The sequence below is a fragment of the Tursiops truncatus genome, chromosome 4 (genome assembly GCF_011762595.2).
Source record: "Tursiops truncatus isolate mTurTru1 chromosome 4, mTurTru1.mat.Y, whole genome shotgun sequence".
NCBI lineage: Eukaryota > Metazoa > Chordata > Mammalia > Artiodactyla > Delphinidae > Tursiops > Tursiops truncatus.
In genome coordinates this window covers 64342339-64359536 of record NC_047037.1, presented here as the reverse complement: position 1 = coordinate 64359536, position 17198 = coordinate 64342339, and the positions used below count along the sequence as shown (strand labels likewise).

Here is a 17198-nt window from a genome sequence, read left to right as displayed (position 1 = left end):
GGGTGTTTGAGCAGCACTTGGCTTAATGAGAAGCTGGCACTTGGGGTGGTAATTTAGCAGGGAGAGCAGAGGGACCGCAGGAGGACTGAAGATGAAGGGAATGAGCTGAGAGACCTGGGTGTAAGGATAGAGTGATGAGGTGGGAGGAGAGGAACGACCTGAGTCTGATCGCCTCTCCACCCATCCCCCTGCTCTCAGCATCAGTGGCACAGCACGCAGAGGAGTGGAGGAGGGCGGCCTCCCTCTGGTGAGGATCTACAGGAGCCTGGGGAGCTTTCCTGTCCCTCCAGTCTTACGTCAGGCCCCAGTGGGGTGGCTGGCACTCTTTCCTCATCCTCAGTGAGCGGTGCATCCTCTGACTTAGAACCCTCTGTACATGTCCGATTTCTACCTTTTCCATCACTCTCTTCTCCGCACTCTCAAAACCCCAAAGCAGCAGAACCAGATGAATCACAGAGCTCTTTTAATGGAATCAGGGTCCAAAGGAGAATACCTGGGCGGAACCAAAGAGAGGGTGCTGTGAGTCCTCAGCCACCTTCAAGAGATCAAGGAGGAGGGCTTCCCTGGGGACGCAGTGGTTGAGAATCTGCCTGCTCGTGCAGGGGACACGGGTTCGAGCCCTGGTCTGGGAGGATCCCACATGCCGCGGAGCAACTAGGCCCATGAGCCACAACTACTGAGCCTGCGCGTGTGGAGCCTGTGCTCCGCAACGAGAGAGGCCGCGACAGTGAGAGGCCCGCGCACCGCGATGAAGAGTGGCCCCCGCTTGCCACAACTAGAGAAAGCCCTCGCACAGAAATGAAGACCCAACACAGCAAAACTAAATTAATTAATTTAATCAACTCCTACCCCCAACGTCTTCTTTAAAAAAAAAAAAAAAAAAAGAGATCAAAGAAGAGGTGGGTCAGAGAGCGACAGAGGTGGGGCAGGTGGAGGAGGGAGAGTGTCCGTGACCGCGAACAGCGAAATCTGATGGAAGCCAGTGCGCAAACTCCATCTCCATGCTCCCGAGGAGGCTGCTGCGGCGACGGCGGCCAAGAAGGCAAGAACGAAAGCTGCAGAGTTTCTTGCCTCGGCCAGGTGAGTGTAGCCACCCGTGGTCATGCTCTTCCTACCAAAGAGCTGCTTTGACATCTCAGAGCAGCCCAGGGTGGGATTCCAGGCCTCACTGTCCCAACAAGAAATGCAGTCAACATGACAGCAAGAGAAAGGGGCCCCTAGAGGCAAGTTAATCCAATCTGTGAGTGTCCAGAGTGGGTATGTGACTCGCTGCCACTCATACAGTCGCCTGTCTTCCCAGTTTGCTTTATAAGCACGTGATGCTTATGTGCCAGGCACTATTCTAAGCATTTTGTAAGTTATTAACTTATTCAATTCACATAACATCCTGTGACGTGTCTACCTTTACCCTCTCTTGATGATGAGGAAACTGAGGCACAGAGACATGAACGAACTTGGTCAAGTCCTCACAGTAATTGGTAGAATCAGGATTGAGCCCGGGCAGTTCAGCTACAGGGTCCAAACTCTGAACCCCTGAGCTCTGTTAGTCTTTATTCTAATTTCCTCTTTAAGTCCCTAGCACTCTTACAAAAAAGGGAGGTCAGAGCAAATCATTTCTAAAGTTGCACCGAGCTCTAACACTGTGATTCAGTGGAATCAGTAAGTGGTTAGGTCTCAGGCTGTGAGTTTTCAGTGGGCTGTTAAATACGTTTTGGTGTGACACAAATACCCCGTGTGTGTGCATTTCACTGAGCTCCGGCGTTGGCTGGCCACCAGCCTGGCTGTGACTCAGTGGATCTGCTGGCCCATTGCAGGGCCCCAGATCTTCACATCAGGGACTCGCAGATTCTGCACCTCTTTGCAAAGCTCTAGCCAATGGGATTGTGAAAACAGCACTCAATCTAAGCAAAGAAGTGAGATGCGGAAGTAACTAAAGATTTGGGCTGCAGGGGTACGGTGATTCAGTGAGATAAGGCTGGGAGGAAACACTTAGCCCTGAGCGCTGGCTGTGGAGGTAGACCAGAGGCTTCGGTTTCCTTAGCAAGGACAGCGAGGCAGGTGATTGGGTTGTTGGCAGTGGGGTTACTTGAGTGGAAGAAATATGACCTTTCTAGTGGACCAAATGAGAAAGGCTCTGTATGGTAATACAATCTCAAGTTTCCCAGTTTGTTTAAACATTCAAATGGGAAATAGCTAAATTCACATTGTGGATTCCCCGGTGGGAAGGTAGTAGGTAGAGTGGAAAGAACACGGGCCTGGTGTTTGGACATCTAAGTTCCAACCCTGGATCTTCCCCTAGCTAGGTAAGAGGTGTTAGACAAGTCAAGTCCCACCTTGGCCTCAGTTTACCTATGATAGCAGTGACAATTTCTTGAGTCGTTGGCACGCTGAGAACGATTCTCAGAGCTTGGCATGCATTACCCTTTCTAATTCTTACAGTGGTGCCATGAGGGATGCACTGTGTTTACTGCTATAACCCAGAGGAGGAAAAGGAGGCTCCGAGAGGTGAGGGAACTTACCCAGGGTCATACACTAAGCAGTGGACTGGGAATTGTTCCTAGGATGTCTGGCTACACCTCCCACATTCTCAGACATGACGCTCTACTGCCCTTGCCTTTATAGAGAGGGGTGGGTCTCTGGAGGGGCTACAAACAAACCTATTTAGGATACTTGTGATGAAGATGGCCCTTCCAGGAGCCTGTCTTTGCTCATGCCTTTCTGCCCGTGGAGTTCGGCGGCTTCCATCAACCTCGCCTGGACGGTCAGCTCTGTGAGGGCAGGGCTCCATCCCTGAAGTCCTAGTGAGAAGCACCATGCTTGATCCATAGTATCAGTGAATATCTGTTGAATGAATGTAAGGAAGAATCACGGAGCCTGGCGGAGCTGAGCAACAGTTGAAGTGATGGGAAGTATGAGAGAAGCAGAATGGAACTAGCTCAGCGGAGTGTGAGCTGGTCCAGACAGTCTGAAACCTGAAGATGCTCACCAAGAGTTAAGATGTGGGCTTTCAGATGAAGAGCTGCGGTGTAACATGTGATCCCCTTGTAATGAACAAACTCTCCCCTGAGGCGTTCATGTATGGAAATGCCTGCCCCGTAGGGCCTGGCTGCTAACGAAGGCCCTTGAGAGTGAAGCCCAGGTCTGTCAGCCCTCAGGGAGGCCTTGGCAAGCCGTTCAGCCTCTCTGGGCTGGGCTTGCCTCCTCTATCTAATTCCTTCTCTAGCCAGTTGGGGTTGGGACTAAGCCCTCAGCCTCTTTGACCCCGCCCCAGCTTTTCTTCCTGCACAGGTAGCATATCAAGCCCTGCTCTTCCCAGCCACCTACTGCCCGTCACAACTTACCTGTCTTGTGTTCTGTGTCTTCAGGACCCTGTCCTCTGCTGAGCGACATTTATCCTTAGCTACTGCCGTGAACACACCTGCTGATGTGCGCTTGGGTATTCACGTGCTTTGCCCTGGTGAAACATTCACATTTCACCAGGCCCTTGAAGACATAGTTACTGATGGGACGTTTCAGCCCCGGAGAGGTTTGTGGGGGGGCAGATGGTTATTAATCGCAGGGATAACAACTACCAGTACAATGGGCAAAACGCTTTGTCGTCCTTTATCTCATTTGACTGCCATGTGCAAGGGCAGGTTGGAGGGGCACCGTGGGCCTGTGAGAGGAGACCTGTGTGGCTCCAGCTCTGCCACTAACTGTGGGATTTCTTTCTCAGTGTCTTCGTATGAGAGAAGGTTGATGAGATGATTCTAGGGCTCCCTTGGATTGAACCTTCCTCAAATCTAGTATTAGGGGCTTGTTTTACGGAGAGCAAGTGAGGTTTAGGTGGTTTGGCTGTTTAAACTGCATTCTTACACGGCTTCCTTATGTGGCCTTCTTACTTACGTGGCTCCCCAATGTGTAAAGTGCTGGCCCATGCTGAGACAGGCAGCACAGAGGTTATTATTATTACACTCATTTCACAGACAAGGACACGGAGACTCAGAGAGATTAAATGAATTGTCTGGAGCTACACAAAGCAAGACGAAGGCACTGGGATTTAAACCCAGCCCTCAGGATGGCCAACCCTGCCTGCGGGGTTAGTAGCAACTCTTGGGAGCTCTTGGTCTGGTTTTTCTTGTGCTCCCCTGAGACCTAGGGCCAGATTGGCTCCCAGAGAGCTGCAGCAGGGCTCTAGGGTGACTTTACTCTGAGAGCATGGGCTACTGCTTCCTCCTCAAATCCCAGCCCCTCAGACTCTGTGCTGTGCCCCCTCCACCAATTTCTTGCCTTTGGCGGCTGCGAGCAGCTGTGTGCTGGGTGTTCTCTCTCTCACCCTCCACATCCATGCTCCTTCCTTCTCATTCGGCCTCTCCAGGAGATCAGTCGTTTCCTCTGCCCTCTGGCTTCTGGTTGGATTCAGCTCAGCACTGATTAGGTGAGCAGAGGGTGGGAGAAGGGAGGATGGTTCTCTCCCAGCCCCTTCTCTGCGGGCCGTAGGCTGGCAATGGCTGCGTGCATCTGTCAAAGGCCACAGAGCCATCTGGACAGCCCGCTCCTAGCTCTCCAGAACTGCCTAGCCCACGAGGTTCTGGCAACTGCCTCTCCCTTTGCCCTTTCAGCCCAAGGACTGGTAACGGCTCTCAGTTATCGTTAGCCTCAGGGTGCACCATCATCTCCTGGCTTTCCTTAACCTTGTCTACACCTTCATAAATTATCCTTTAATTAATCTCTCTTTGGTCACCCTCTTTTGAGTGTGTCCTCTGCTTCCTCCTTGCACCATGACTGATATACGCTGCCTCTTTCCTTCATGTCTCTAGTCTTCCATTTCTTAAAGGCACGATGATCCCAGGCTTTTAGCATGAAGGTCTGCCGATATTGCTTCTTGCAGCGTTTAACAGAAAAACAAAACCAAGCTAAAGAGAAAAGCAAAATGTTGAGGGGGCCACGGGGTATGGTAAAGGGCACTGAGCTTGGACCTGGGAGCTGAAGACCCAAGCTTGCCACTAACTAGCTCTGTCATCTTGCCAGTCCCCTGGCCCTTCCAATAAAAACAAGGAAGAATCATTTTTGTGTTATTTTCCCCGTAAGCCTCTTGGGCAGATCAAAGGAGGTGATGCCGGTGGAAGTACTCTGTGAATGCTGAAGTCTTTTCTGAGCATTAGGTGTTATTGTTGTTGTTTTTATCAGACACGACATGTAGACAAAATCCTCAAAAGGCCATGTGCTGCATTTTCCAATTCACTCAGATTTCACTGTTGCCCATATGCCTCCTGGATTAGGAGATCTGGCATTTGCGGAATCCAAGATTGATGGCCAGGGAGGGTTGGCCAAGTCTGGACCCACATGAGCAGAGCTAAAAATACCCGTGACCTCAGCGGGAGCATCTCAGTCCTGAAGAGGATGAACCCAAGGGACAGAGACAGTGAGGGAAATGACCTCCATCATTCGTCGGCTGGGGTTAGGAGGGGGCAGGGAGAAGGTGGCTGTCACAGGCCGTCCTTGTCAAGAGCCTGTGGGAACACTGGCTTGATCTTTCTCCCTGTCTCTCTGTCTGTCGCTCTGTCTGTCTGTGAATAGGATTAACCTGAACCTTTTGTACTTTCCTGTTAGAGAGAAGGCTACATCTTAAAAGCTCTTCCTCATGGCCAAGCCTCTTAGAGGTTTTCCCAGCCTGCCTTGTGGTGAAGACAAACACCTCCAGCCAGAGGGAGGTAAGGAGGTGATCCTAGGACCCTGGCTGACTTCCATCCAGAGAAGGAGACGTTGATCCAGGAGCCTTGGTTTGATTTCTCCGGGGATGGGGAGTGGTGCGGTTCATCGCCTTTCCATCCTAAAGATCAGTGGTTTGGGAACAACAATCCTTAGAGCTCTAGACTGTTGCTATGTAAAGTGTGGTCCCTGGATCACCAGCGTCGATATCGACCAGGAGCTTGTTAGAAATGCAGAATTAGAAAAAGAAAAAAAAGAAATGCAGAATTTCAGGTCCCACCACAGACCTCTAGATCAGAATTTGACTTTTAACCAGATCCACTATGGATTCATAGGCACGTTAAGGTTCGAGAAGCACTATTCTAGAATCCTTCTGAAGAAGCTGAGGGGGTCACACAGAGAGGTTGTCTATGTGGGGTCCCATAAAAGATAACATTTGAGGGCTTCCCTGGTGGCGCAGTGGTGGAGAGTCCGCCTGCCGATGCAGGGAACACGGGTTCGTGCCCCGGTCCGGGAAGATCCCACGTGCCGCGGAGCGACTGGGCCCGTGAGCCATGGCCGCTGAGCCTGCGCGTCCGGAGCCTGTGCTCCACAACGGGAGAGGCCACAGCGGTGAGAGGCCCGCGTACCGCAAAAAAACCCAACCAACCAACCAACCAAACAAAAAGATAACATTTGAAAAAGAAGTTTCACTTGTATTTAGAAAAAGAAGAAAAGGTTGAAACAATGTGATCTTTCCCTTTCTTTGATAGGAACTTCTGCTGATGTTAGGACTCTGCTCCCTGTCTCTCCCTCAGTCCCCACGCCCCAGCCCCAGCCTTTCCATTGGATCCTCAGTGCCTGGTGCAAGCCTGGCATGGTGTCTGCTCCATCAGTGCGGCGCTATGTTAGGCGACTTGTGGGAATCGGATTATTTCCCAAGCTGCTTCTCGGCTCCAGCCTTGACGGGGCTGCCTGGTGAGGCACTGAGGACAAAAAAGGAACTTGCCCTGAGCTGGGAGTTTAGGACTCAGCTCTTTTCTCTGGAAGGGGAGGGCAGAAGGGTGTGGAGCTGCCTCCTCCGTAGGTGGAATTACTCGGGCAGCTGAGTGTTTGTTGTACGAGGAACAGCCTGGCAGGAGCTGAGAAGAGAGAAGTCTGCCACCAGCTGGGATCTGGGCCCAGCCCCACGGCAGCAGGTTTTCAGGATTTCCAGAGGGAGTGCTTGGCGGCTCACAGTCTCAGTTTGCTGCAGTTATAAATATCTGTGATTTGCATTCCCTTCACATCCTCCCCTGGAGCTGCTCAGCGTGTTCTGCCGTCGCTCCCCCCCTGCCTCCACCCCCAGCTCACACAGGTCCCTTACCGGCAACATTCATGGCTTCCAGTTCACAGCAGGGGAAACTGAGGCTCTGCAAAGCCACCCAAGGGCCCCACCTACATCTGAGCTGACTCAGGGAAGAAACTAGCACCTCAGCACAGCCTCAGAGTCCTTCACACTCCAGCCGCAGACCTCCTGGCCTGAACTCTAGCCCTTCCTCATCCTGCGTTTACCCTCGGTCCAGACCACCCACCCCTGCTAGCCTTCCCTGAGCACATGAGCCCTCGAGCTGTGCAGACGTGTTCCTTTCTCTCCTCTCACACCTTGACACCCCAGACATACACCTGTGCCTCTCTCCGGTGGCACGACTGTCCTCCCTTGACTGGAGCCATCTGACAAAGTGCCTCCCCCATCGCCACCCTCGCCAGCTTTCAAAATCATGGAGTCAGGTGTGTTGCAGGCCCCTTGGTCCCAACTCAGTGCCATCCTCAGAAAACACTAGTGTAATGATGAATGAACCAGAAGACAAAAATATACAAGCTAGTGGATGAAGCAGAGACAGAGTATTTTATAGACTCTCATGGGTGAAACGAGCATGCCATTCAACAGCTCTGACGCTTTGCAGGAGCTCATGTGAAAAAGATTTGGAGCAGAAGCTGCAGATTCCTAATGAAAAACATCTCTCTGGGGTTCCCCTAGTGGCGCAGTGGTTGAGAATCCGCCTGCCAATGCAGGGGACACGGGTTCGAGCCCTGGTCCGGGAAGATCCCACAGGCCGCAGAGCAACTAAGACCATGTACCACAGCTACTGAAGCCCGTGTGCCTAGAGCCCATGCTCCGCAACAAGAGAAGCCACTGCAATGAGAAGCCCACGCACTGCAACGAAGAGTAGCTACCGCTCGCCGCAACTAGAGAAAGCCCGCGCGCAGCAATGAAGACCCAACACAGCCAAAAGAAAAAAAAAAAATCCCTGTGGCTTAGAGACGTCTTAGGTACAAACCTGACACTAGCTTGTGATTCAAGACACTTGAGTTATCTGAGTCCCAGGGTTGGTTGGTTCGTTTTCACCTGAAAATGGACATTCTGAGATTATTTACCACCTAGTATTGTTAGGAAGGTGAAATAAAGTGATGTACATGTAAGACGTTTATTAGAGAATAGGCACCTCCTATACTCTTAGCACTTCTCTACCACTAGCTCCTAGGAGGACTCTTCCTTTCTTCTCCTATCCTGAATCTCAATTATGCCTGAGGAAGAGGAGAGAAAGGTGACAGGTAATCCTGAATTTGGAATCGAGATATTCATTTCAGGTCACAAATGCTCTGCATCTTCAGAACTGGTTTTCCAGGATTCTAAACACAATGATTTAAAAAATGGAGTCTGATCCAGCCCACACTACCTTCTTCGTTCCCATCACGGAACTATCCACCAGTGATTCAGGAATTACGCAGGCCCAGCCTCTGGGCCAGTGGTCTCCATTCTGACTTCGGTTTGTAGAACCAGTGAAGTGGGGTTGAAGAAGGACTGGCCTGGGATCCTCGGGACCTGAGTTTGTCCTCTGTCCTCTGACTCACTTGGTGACCATTGACCGTTCATTCCTCCTTTTTGGGCCTCAGTTTCTCATCTGTCAAATGAGGAGACTGGACTAGATGCTTCACAGGGCCAATCACCTTAGAGCTACATGGAAAACAGGAACCTCCACAGCCTCTACTCTCTAGGCTTCTCTGTTTCTTTCTTCTCACCTGTCTACCTATCCTGATGAGTGGGGTCTGAGTTGAAGGAGAATAAGCCCGTGAAACAGTGCTTTATGTATTCAGAATGGCTCCATACTCACTCTAGCTTTACAAACAGCTCAATGGGGGGCAGATAAGGTGGATGTCATAATCCCTATTTTATAGACAACAAAACTGAGGCTCAGAGGAAGAAAGGGGCCCCAGGGCACATTGCTCAGCAGAGGCCAAGCAGCGCCTTTGCATTCCCAGTTCTGATTTTCTCTGCCAAGGACTCCCAGGACGGGTGGTGGTTATACTGCTGGGTTGGTTCCTTGGGCCCAAATGAGCCTCTTTTGGTTCCTCCCAATCTCCCTCCCCTGCCCGGGCTCTGCCATCTTGGTCCTTGCTTGGCCTCCCAGTAAGAGAGGGATGTGGTGAAGCTGCGTCCCAGGTGTGTACACAAGACAAAGATCCATGAGGCTCCATTTCCCCCCCTCTGCTGCTTCCTCCTGTGCTGAAGTCCTCATCCAGGTTTCACCTCCTGACCAAACCTCCTTGGGAGGGCACAGAGATGGGGGGGCTATTGTTCTCTGCATCTGCAGGTAGAGGGTGCTGAGGACGGAGACAGGGCAGGGGAATGACCTAGGCCAAGTGTGACAGTGAGACTTCTGAGCTGCGCGGTTGACCTGCTCTGATGGGTTGAAGACAAGTAATTGGGCAGAAAGTCACAGACCTGGGAGATGGAAAGATAAGCTTCCAAAGAAGGGGTGGGTAGGTAGTATGACACCTGCAGTGAATGGGTGTATGGGTTACTGCGGAGATTAGTCAAGGGGATTTGGAGGCATGTAGGCAGCTCTGTGGAAACATTTCTCGCACCCATCCCTTCCTTCCATTTTCACTGCCGCCACCCTCTCACTTCTCATCCAGGAGGTTGCAAGCGCCTCTTGACTGGTCTCCCCGCTCCAGTCTCCTGCTCCATCCCACGCCCACATGCACCCCAACCTACCTGTTGAGCTATCGTCCTCAGAGCTCCAGCTGAGCACGCAGCCCCGCTGAACTGCGAACTCTTCCTGGCCCTGTACTTTTCCATCTCTGGACGTGGCTGGTGTTTTCTTCCTGCTGCTCGGCTCTGCCTGTGAGTGCAAATCCTACTTCACTCACTTCAATGCCACCTTCTCCCCATGATACCTTTCCTGGTCCTGCCCTTCTCCTCTCCTGGGGGAGTGATCCCACGTGGCTTGAGTGTGTATAATACCTGCTGGTTCCATCTCTTCTTTTAGAGCGTTTATTGCCATCTACCTGGTATCATAATGATTTCCGTGAGTGTCCTGTCTCTCCTGCTAGACTGGGATCACCTTGCAGTTAGTAAGATTACTTTCAAGTTTGTATCCCCCATGTCTCAGCTGCTATTTAGTTATTGGATGAATTAATAAAGACATAAGTGAACCAGTGCTTCTTTGGACAGGAAGCAGAAGAGCTCTACCATCTAAGCTACAAATCAAGTTAACCATAAACCCAAAATTAAACTGAGAAAGTCATTTTGAGGCACGTGTGGAGGGAAATGCAAATAGATACATTCAGAGAAAGGCGGATCAGAAAGAAAAGAGCTTGGCACGAGAGTGCAACCCAGGGGACCGAGAAGATAGGTACGAGGGAGACGACAGTGTTTTATGCCTGGTAACAGGAGAAGTCAACAGAAGCTGGAAGAAGCGCCTTAGGGTGGGACCAGAGGAATCATAAGTCTTCCATTTAACCCTTGAATGGCCCCATAGGTCCTCCCCCTGGTAGAAGCCGTAGGAAGGAAGAGTGCCCAGAACATTAAAGGGGCATCAAAAGTTATTGAATTCATCCACATTTAGTATTTACCTTGAGTCAGTGAAGAGTAGCAATGTGAGCAAGACACAACTCTTTTTTTAAAAATTTTTTTACATCTTTATTGGAGTATAATTGCTTTACAATGGTGTGTTATTTTCTGCTTTATAACAAGCGAATCAGTTATACATATACATATGTCCCCATATCTCCTCTCTCTTAGATCTCCCTCCCACACTACCTATCCCACCCCTCCAGGCGGTCACAAAGCACCGAGCTGATCTCCCTGTGCTATGCGGCTGCTTCCCACTAGCTATCTACCTTACGTTTGGTAGTGTATATACGTCCATGCCTCTCTCTCGCTTTGTCACAGCTTACCCTTCCCCCTCCCCATATCCTCAAGTCCATTCTCTAGTAGGTCTGTGTCTTTATTCCTATCTTACCCCTAGGTTCTTCATGACATTTTTTTCTTCTTAAATTCCATATATATGTGTTAGCATACGGTATTTGTCTTTCTCTTTCTGACTTACTTCACTCTGTATGACAGACTCTAGGTCTATCCACCTCATTACAAATAACTCAATTTCGTTTCTTTTTATGGCTGAGTAATATTCCATTGTATATATGTGCCACATCTTCTTTATCCATTCATCTGTTGATGGGCATTTAGGTTGTTTCCATCTCCGGGCTATTGTAAATAGAGCTGCAATGAACATTTTGGTACATGACTCTTTTTAAGACACAACTCTTGTTCTCAAAGAGTTCACAGTCTACTAGGAAAAAGATGACATGGTTCCTAGTAATCATGACAAGACATATGGTCAAATGTGTAAGTGTATGTGTGTGTTTGTAAGAAGGTATCAAACATGTGCCGTGGCACTACGGAAGAGGCAGCAAGTTACTCTAAGTAAGGGAAGGGGGAGATGAGGATAAAGATGAGGGAAGACGTTATAGACAACGTGCTTGGGAAGCAGAGGCTTTGAGAATGGGCTGGCTTTCCACCAGTCTCCAGAAATTGTCTGTGAGAAGGTAATTGTGGTATGAGTTAAAGTCATGAGGTTATCCAAGGAGGGCAAACATGAGGGGGTCAGGGCACAAGAGACTGTCATGCCCAGATAGGCAGCAACAGTGGCCTGTCTTTTCTAAGGACAATGGGTATTGACTGACCAGTGTTTATATCTTAGAATGACTAAAAAAGCCCACACTGCTCTGTGTGTGTCTCTCTGTGTGTATGTGTGTGTGTGTGGTATGCAGGAAGGCTCAACGAAACTATGAAATGGAAAACTCTACTGAAAAATGGAAAGTAATTCCTCCTTCTTCAAACCTAGTCCTACCTGTGCAGGTGGAAGGCAGGGTTGAGTTCCACAGGGAGGAGGGTGTTGGAAAGGAAGCCTCACCTTGGCCACTATTGGCTTAGGAAAAGTGAAAGGCTGAGAAGAATGTGTCTTTTCCCTTTGGGCAGCCCTTGCTTATTCACAGCCTCATCTGCATAGGGAAATCGGAGCGGTCAGCAGTGCAGGACGAGCCAGCTGTGGCTGTGCAGCTGCATGGAGAGATGCTCCGGCAGCGGCAGTGGTGGGGAGTCCCCAGAGCTACTCCGGGCTATCAGCGCACACCCTGTTTGGAGCTGGGGGCCAGGAAAGAGGGGATAATGTAATGGGAGACTGTCAGAGAGGAAAGGGGCCCTGGGGCCATTTTGGCTAACTCCTTTATTGGGGAAACTTAAGAGGCACAATGGGCTTGTCCATGGTCTGTCCCACAGTCAGTGACTGTCAGGACCTTGGTGAGAACCCACATCTCCTGGGCGCTAGTGCTTCATCCTGTCCCCTTGCAAGACTGACGCGGAGGAGAGGGACAGAAAAGGAAAATAACCGGGGTGAATAGCCCCTGGGTACCCCATAAGACACACTGGCATTCCCACCTGACCAGCTGTTCTCTGTCTGTCAGCTTCTGTCTTTATCCCACTCACCTTCCAAGCAACGAGGCTCCCAGGGCTATAGGAAATTAGGGGGCAATATGGCTTCTGTAAGAAACACTTTCACAATTTCCATGAAATTTGCAAGGTGTTTTTGTTTGTTTGTTTGTGTTTATTAGAATCCTTTTGAATCTCGTCAATGTTGCTTTCATGGGTAAAGAACTTACAGTCACCAATTATATCTGAAGGTTTTGAGTGGCAGAAAGATGAGCATTAAGACATTCATGCTTGTTCCACAAATTTTACTTTATGTTTCGAAGAGATTAACCCCAATTTTATAGTAGGTTTTTAAGGTAACTAAGCTGAGAGGCAGTTATGCTCTACTGAGAAAAGCATTCACCTTGACATCAGAAAACCTGGGTTCAAATGCTAGCTCTGATGTTTCCTAACCTTTTTTATTTTCATCAGTTTCTCTCTCTGAGCCTCAATTTCCTCATCTGAAAATGGGGATATTAATAATTCATTAATATTAATAATTTATATTATTAATGTTCATTTAAATTTATTTAACAGATATTTATTGAGCCCCTATTATGTGCCAGGTGATGTTCACGAGACTGAGATAAAATCATGAACAAGATAGCTGAAATTCTGGCTCCCTGAGTTTATAATGGAGATGAGATATGATAAGCTGTTTTAAAGAGCTTAGCAGTATTCTGGGCGTGTAGTAGTTGCTTAATAAATTGTAAAATTAGAACTCTCACAACACTGGGTGCTGGGAGAGCTAGTTTAGTTTTAGTTGTGCCATTAACCAGCTGGGAAACCTCAGAAGTCTCTGGATACCTAAATCTTTGGAGTACTGTCCCTTGGCTCATGTGACCTTCTGTAGCACAAATGATTGGGGACCCTCCTATGTTTCACTGTTCTCATAGGGTTTCACAGACAGAAAACCCCTTTGCTTGTGTAACTCCCATTCATGTAAGGACCCTGGGTTACTGGCCTTAAATATGACCATTGAATAGTCCTTGCCTCATGGATCAGTTCCAAGGTCTGAAACTAAATTTTTAACTTTTCTTCTGTCTGTTGCTTGCTTTCTACTTAACTTTCCTCTGGCTATTAATAAGCAGCTTAGCTAACAAAAGTCTGATGAAATCTGCTCTAACCTTAGATGAACCTGCTTTCACAAGGAATGGGGGTGAGAGAGTTAGTGGCCAGTAATCATGGTCAGTGAAATTTCCATCCAGTTGTGTTGGTCCTTCTTAAGGGACTGATAAAACTCCTTTCCACTGATGGTATATTGAAGAGAGTTTCAGAAGTGGATTGGGGTTTCACCACTACCACTGGCTGACTAAGCTGAAGCCAGAGAATCATGGACAGAAGGGAGAATAAACATGATCATGTTCAACCTCTTTATCTTATAGTTAAGAGAACTGTGGTCCATTATTGACAACCACCAAGACATGGAAGCATCCTAAGTATTCATCAATGGAGGAATGGATAAAGAAGATGTGGTGTGTGTAATGGAGTATTTTTTCAGCCAAGACAAAGAAAGAATTTCTACCATTTGCAACAACATGGATGGACCCTGAGGGCGTTATGCTGAGTGAAATAAGTCAGACAGAAAAAGACAAATACTATAGGATCTCACTTCTGTGTGAACTCTAAAAAAGCCAGAGTCACAGAAACAGAGACTAGAAAGGTGGTTATCAGGGGCTGGGGTGTAGGGGAAAGGGGAGTTGTTGGTGAAACAGTACAACCTTCTAGCCATAAAATGACTAAGTTCTGAGGATCTAATGTACAGCATAGTGATTATAGTTAACAATACTGTGTTATATACTTGAAAGCTGCAAAGAGAGTAGATCTTGTGTTCTCAGTACAAAAAAGAAATGGTAATTATGTGACTTGATACAGATGTTAGCTTACGCTATGGTGATCATAATTTTGTAATATATAGTGTATGAAATCAACCTCTAACTTACACACTGTTGTATGTCAGTTGTATCTCAATAAAGCTGGAAACAAAAAGGAGTGAGGGTTGGAGGGAGAGAATTTGGTGTGGACCATTTGGAGTATAAACATCCTGCTGGATGTGAGAATAAAGATAGCCAAAAGGCATTTGGAAGATGATTCTGAAGGCTAAGGAGCAAGGGATGTGTGTGTGTGTGTGTGTGTGTGTGTGTGTGTGTGTGTGAGAGAGAGAGAGAGAGAGAGAGAGAGAGAGAGAGAAAGAGAGTGAGAGAGAAGGAGAGAGAAAACCTGCGGTCCAGAAATGTGAGGTCCCTGCCCTCTAAGATCCATTTACTAATTAGTGACAGATAAGTGACATGGACTTCATATAAGAAGTTACAGAACACCACTAGAATCTAGGTCTCCTGATTTCCAGTCTAATACTTATTCTTTAGCCCTCTCAAAGCTGGAAATGTGACATTATACTCTTCCTTCAGAATTGTTAAAGTGCCCCCCGCCGAAACAATTGCTGCCTAAGTATGACTTTTGTTCATGACATTGACTTTAACAAATAGGGGTAAGAGCTGGATTTAAACACCTGAAGGAACGTGAAAAGGAAGAGTTTTCAGATTTGTTGTGTGGCATCTCAAAGGCAGAGATGGAGCCAAAATGAATGTAGTAAACAGAGATAAGTTTTGTTTAAACCTAAGAAAGCACTTTTTGATGTGCAGAGCTCTCAACAGCTGGAATCACCTGCCTTGGGAGAAAGCGAGCTCTTTGCCATTGGACGTAAACAAGTGGATGCCCATGAGGTGGTAAGTCAGGCCAGGTCGACTTTAAGTTCTCACTCATCTTTAATAAACCCATGTGGAATTTATGAGCCTCTATGGTATTTAAATAATCCCTTCTTAAACCCATTTCTAGCTAGTGACTACCTCTGCGCTCATTGAGGTACCACCTACTACGTAAAGTATACTTCCTTTCACTTTCACTGAATCTAACTCTTGCAAACTTTGGGCTAAGGGGAGGTTGGGATAGTTCTGTTTTTCTGAGATTTGCTGATTAAGTACACAGTTCCATTCGATCAAGCATTGTAGTATCTCCTCTCAGCCTTCTCTTTTTTGATTGAGGAAATCTAATTTTGTTAAGTCTACCTGTTTTACCGACAAGCTCCATCATACTGATGATTTGAATAGTCCTCCGTCCTTTCCCCACCTCCCCAGCTCCACTGAATTTTTCCTGAAGGTCCATGACTATAACTGCCATGTTTTTCCTGAGCCCACACACTGCTATCATTTGATCATAGGATAATGTCTTTCTGTTGGCTTCCATACTCTTTCTGGTGAAACCCAAGTCCCTCAGCTTAAGCTACTGGAGTTCAGATTTGTCAAGTTGATCTCCATTTCTGCCCTGTCACTTATTAGCTATGTGACCTTCGACATGTCACTAATTTTCCTTTGGAAATGGGGAACACTATACTCCAAAAAATTGGTAAGAGACTCAAAAAAGAGAAGATCCATGCAAGTAGCTTGCACAGTACCTGGTACTTGTTTATAGAAGTGAAATGAAATAAACTTAAATGTATTTCCTGAGTTGTGATACGTTAGTGTCCATCATTTTATAAAGAGAGATTAGGGTGTAAGTTACCTAAGAGCACTGCTTTCTATTTTCCCAAACTGAAGCTCAGTTGTTACATCCTCCCCTCCCCACCCCATTCTCCTGAGATCTTTATGCCCCTGAGATTTAAAGTCAGGGAACTCCAGTTTGAGTTCTTTCTCTATGATTTATTAGCTTTACAGTTTTGGTTTATTAATATTTCTAAGTCCATATCCTCCACTGTCACATTGAGATAATAGAAATATTTGACCTACAAGGGCTTTGAACCTAAATAGACTCAGGTTTCAAATCCGAGCTTCACCAATTTCTGGCTTTGTGACCATGGACAAGTTGGCTAACCTTGCTCAGTTTCCTAATATGCAGAAAGAAAAAATGACTCCCACCTCAAAGAGTCATGGTCATAATTCAATGAGACAACTATATAGAGCATCTAATATAGCCCCTCGTCACACACAGCAGGTTCTCAACAGCCAGTTGCATTCCTCCCCGTGTCACGGAGCTATCTAGATGCTTTGTAACTTCTGAAGAGGTGTGAAGATATTAGAAGCTGTTGTTTCCTGTGGTATTTCTTTTCCCAGAAGCAATGCTGTGTAATGAAAAGTGCACTGGATTTGGAGTCCAAATGGGATTCAAGTGATGTAAGGTTTGGAAACACATTCTGCTCCCTGAAGCGTGGCTTCCTCATCTCAAACGGGGGATGATAGAGCTCAGTCTGCTCAGCTCACAGGTGCACCTTGAGCATCTGATGAAATATTAATGGTGAAACCATTAAGGTAGTCTGAAAATGAGGCACCATGATGACTAGAAATGCTCATGACATTTGCAAAAGTGGAGATTTCACTACTTTATTTTCTTTCTTCCAAGTCCTCTTATTAAAGTATGAATTAAAACCCAATTCTGGGTGATTTTTGATGTCTGGAGATTTCTTTGTTAATAGTCTCTATTTGGGGAGGTTGCAACAAAAATATTACCATAGTATTTCCATGATCCTTGTGAAAGATGACATAGTATCATGACAAACAATTCTGGAATCAAGCTGCTCTCTGATGTAAAAATTCAGTCACAGATATCTTGAATCTATGAAAATTGAAAGCCTTGAGTTTCAATAGTCCTCTACTTAGACCCTAGCCCTAGTTATTTAGAGAACATTGGTTTGTTAAAGTCCTTCTGGTTTTTTCCCCTGATAGGTTATGCTTTTATATTT

At 47.4% G+C, this 17198-nt stretch overlaps 1 long non-coding RNA gene across 2 annotated transcripts in view; it reads left to right on the top strand.

Annotated features, from left to right (window-relative positions):
• LOC141278566 (uncharacterized) overlaps window positions 1-16871 on the top strand; it is a 29633-nt gene extending 12762 nt beyond the window's left edge. The window contains exons 3-4 of one of the 2 annotated variants that reach the window (XR_012331428.1): window positions 13852-14129; window positions 15109-16871. This is a non-coding gene — a long non-coding RNA (uncharacterized lncRNA). Of the gene's footprint in view, window positions 1-13851; window positions 15089-15108 lie in introns of those variants that run through there. The other variant, XR_012331427.1, reaches the window with a different exon arrangement.
• Window positions 16872-17198: the final 327 nt, after the last annotated feature.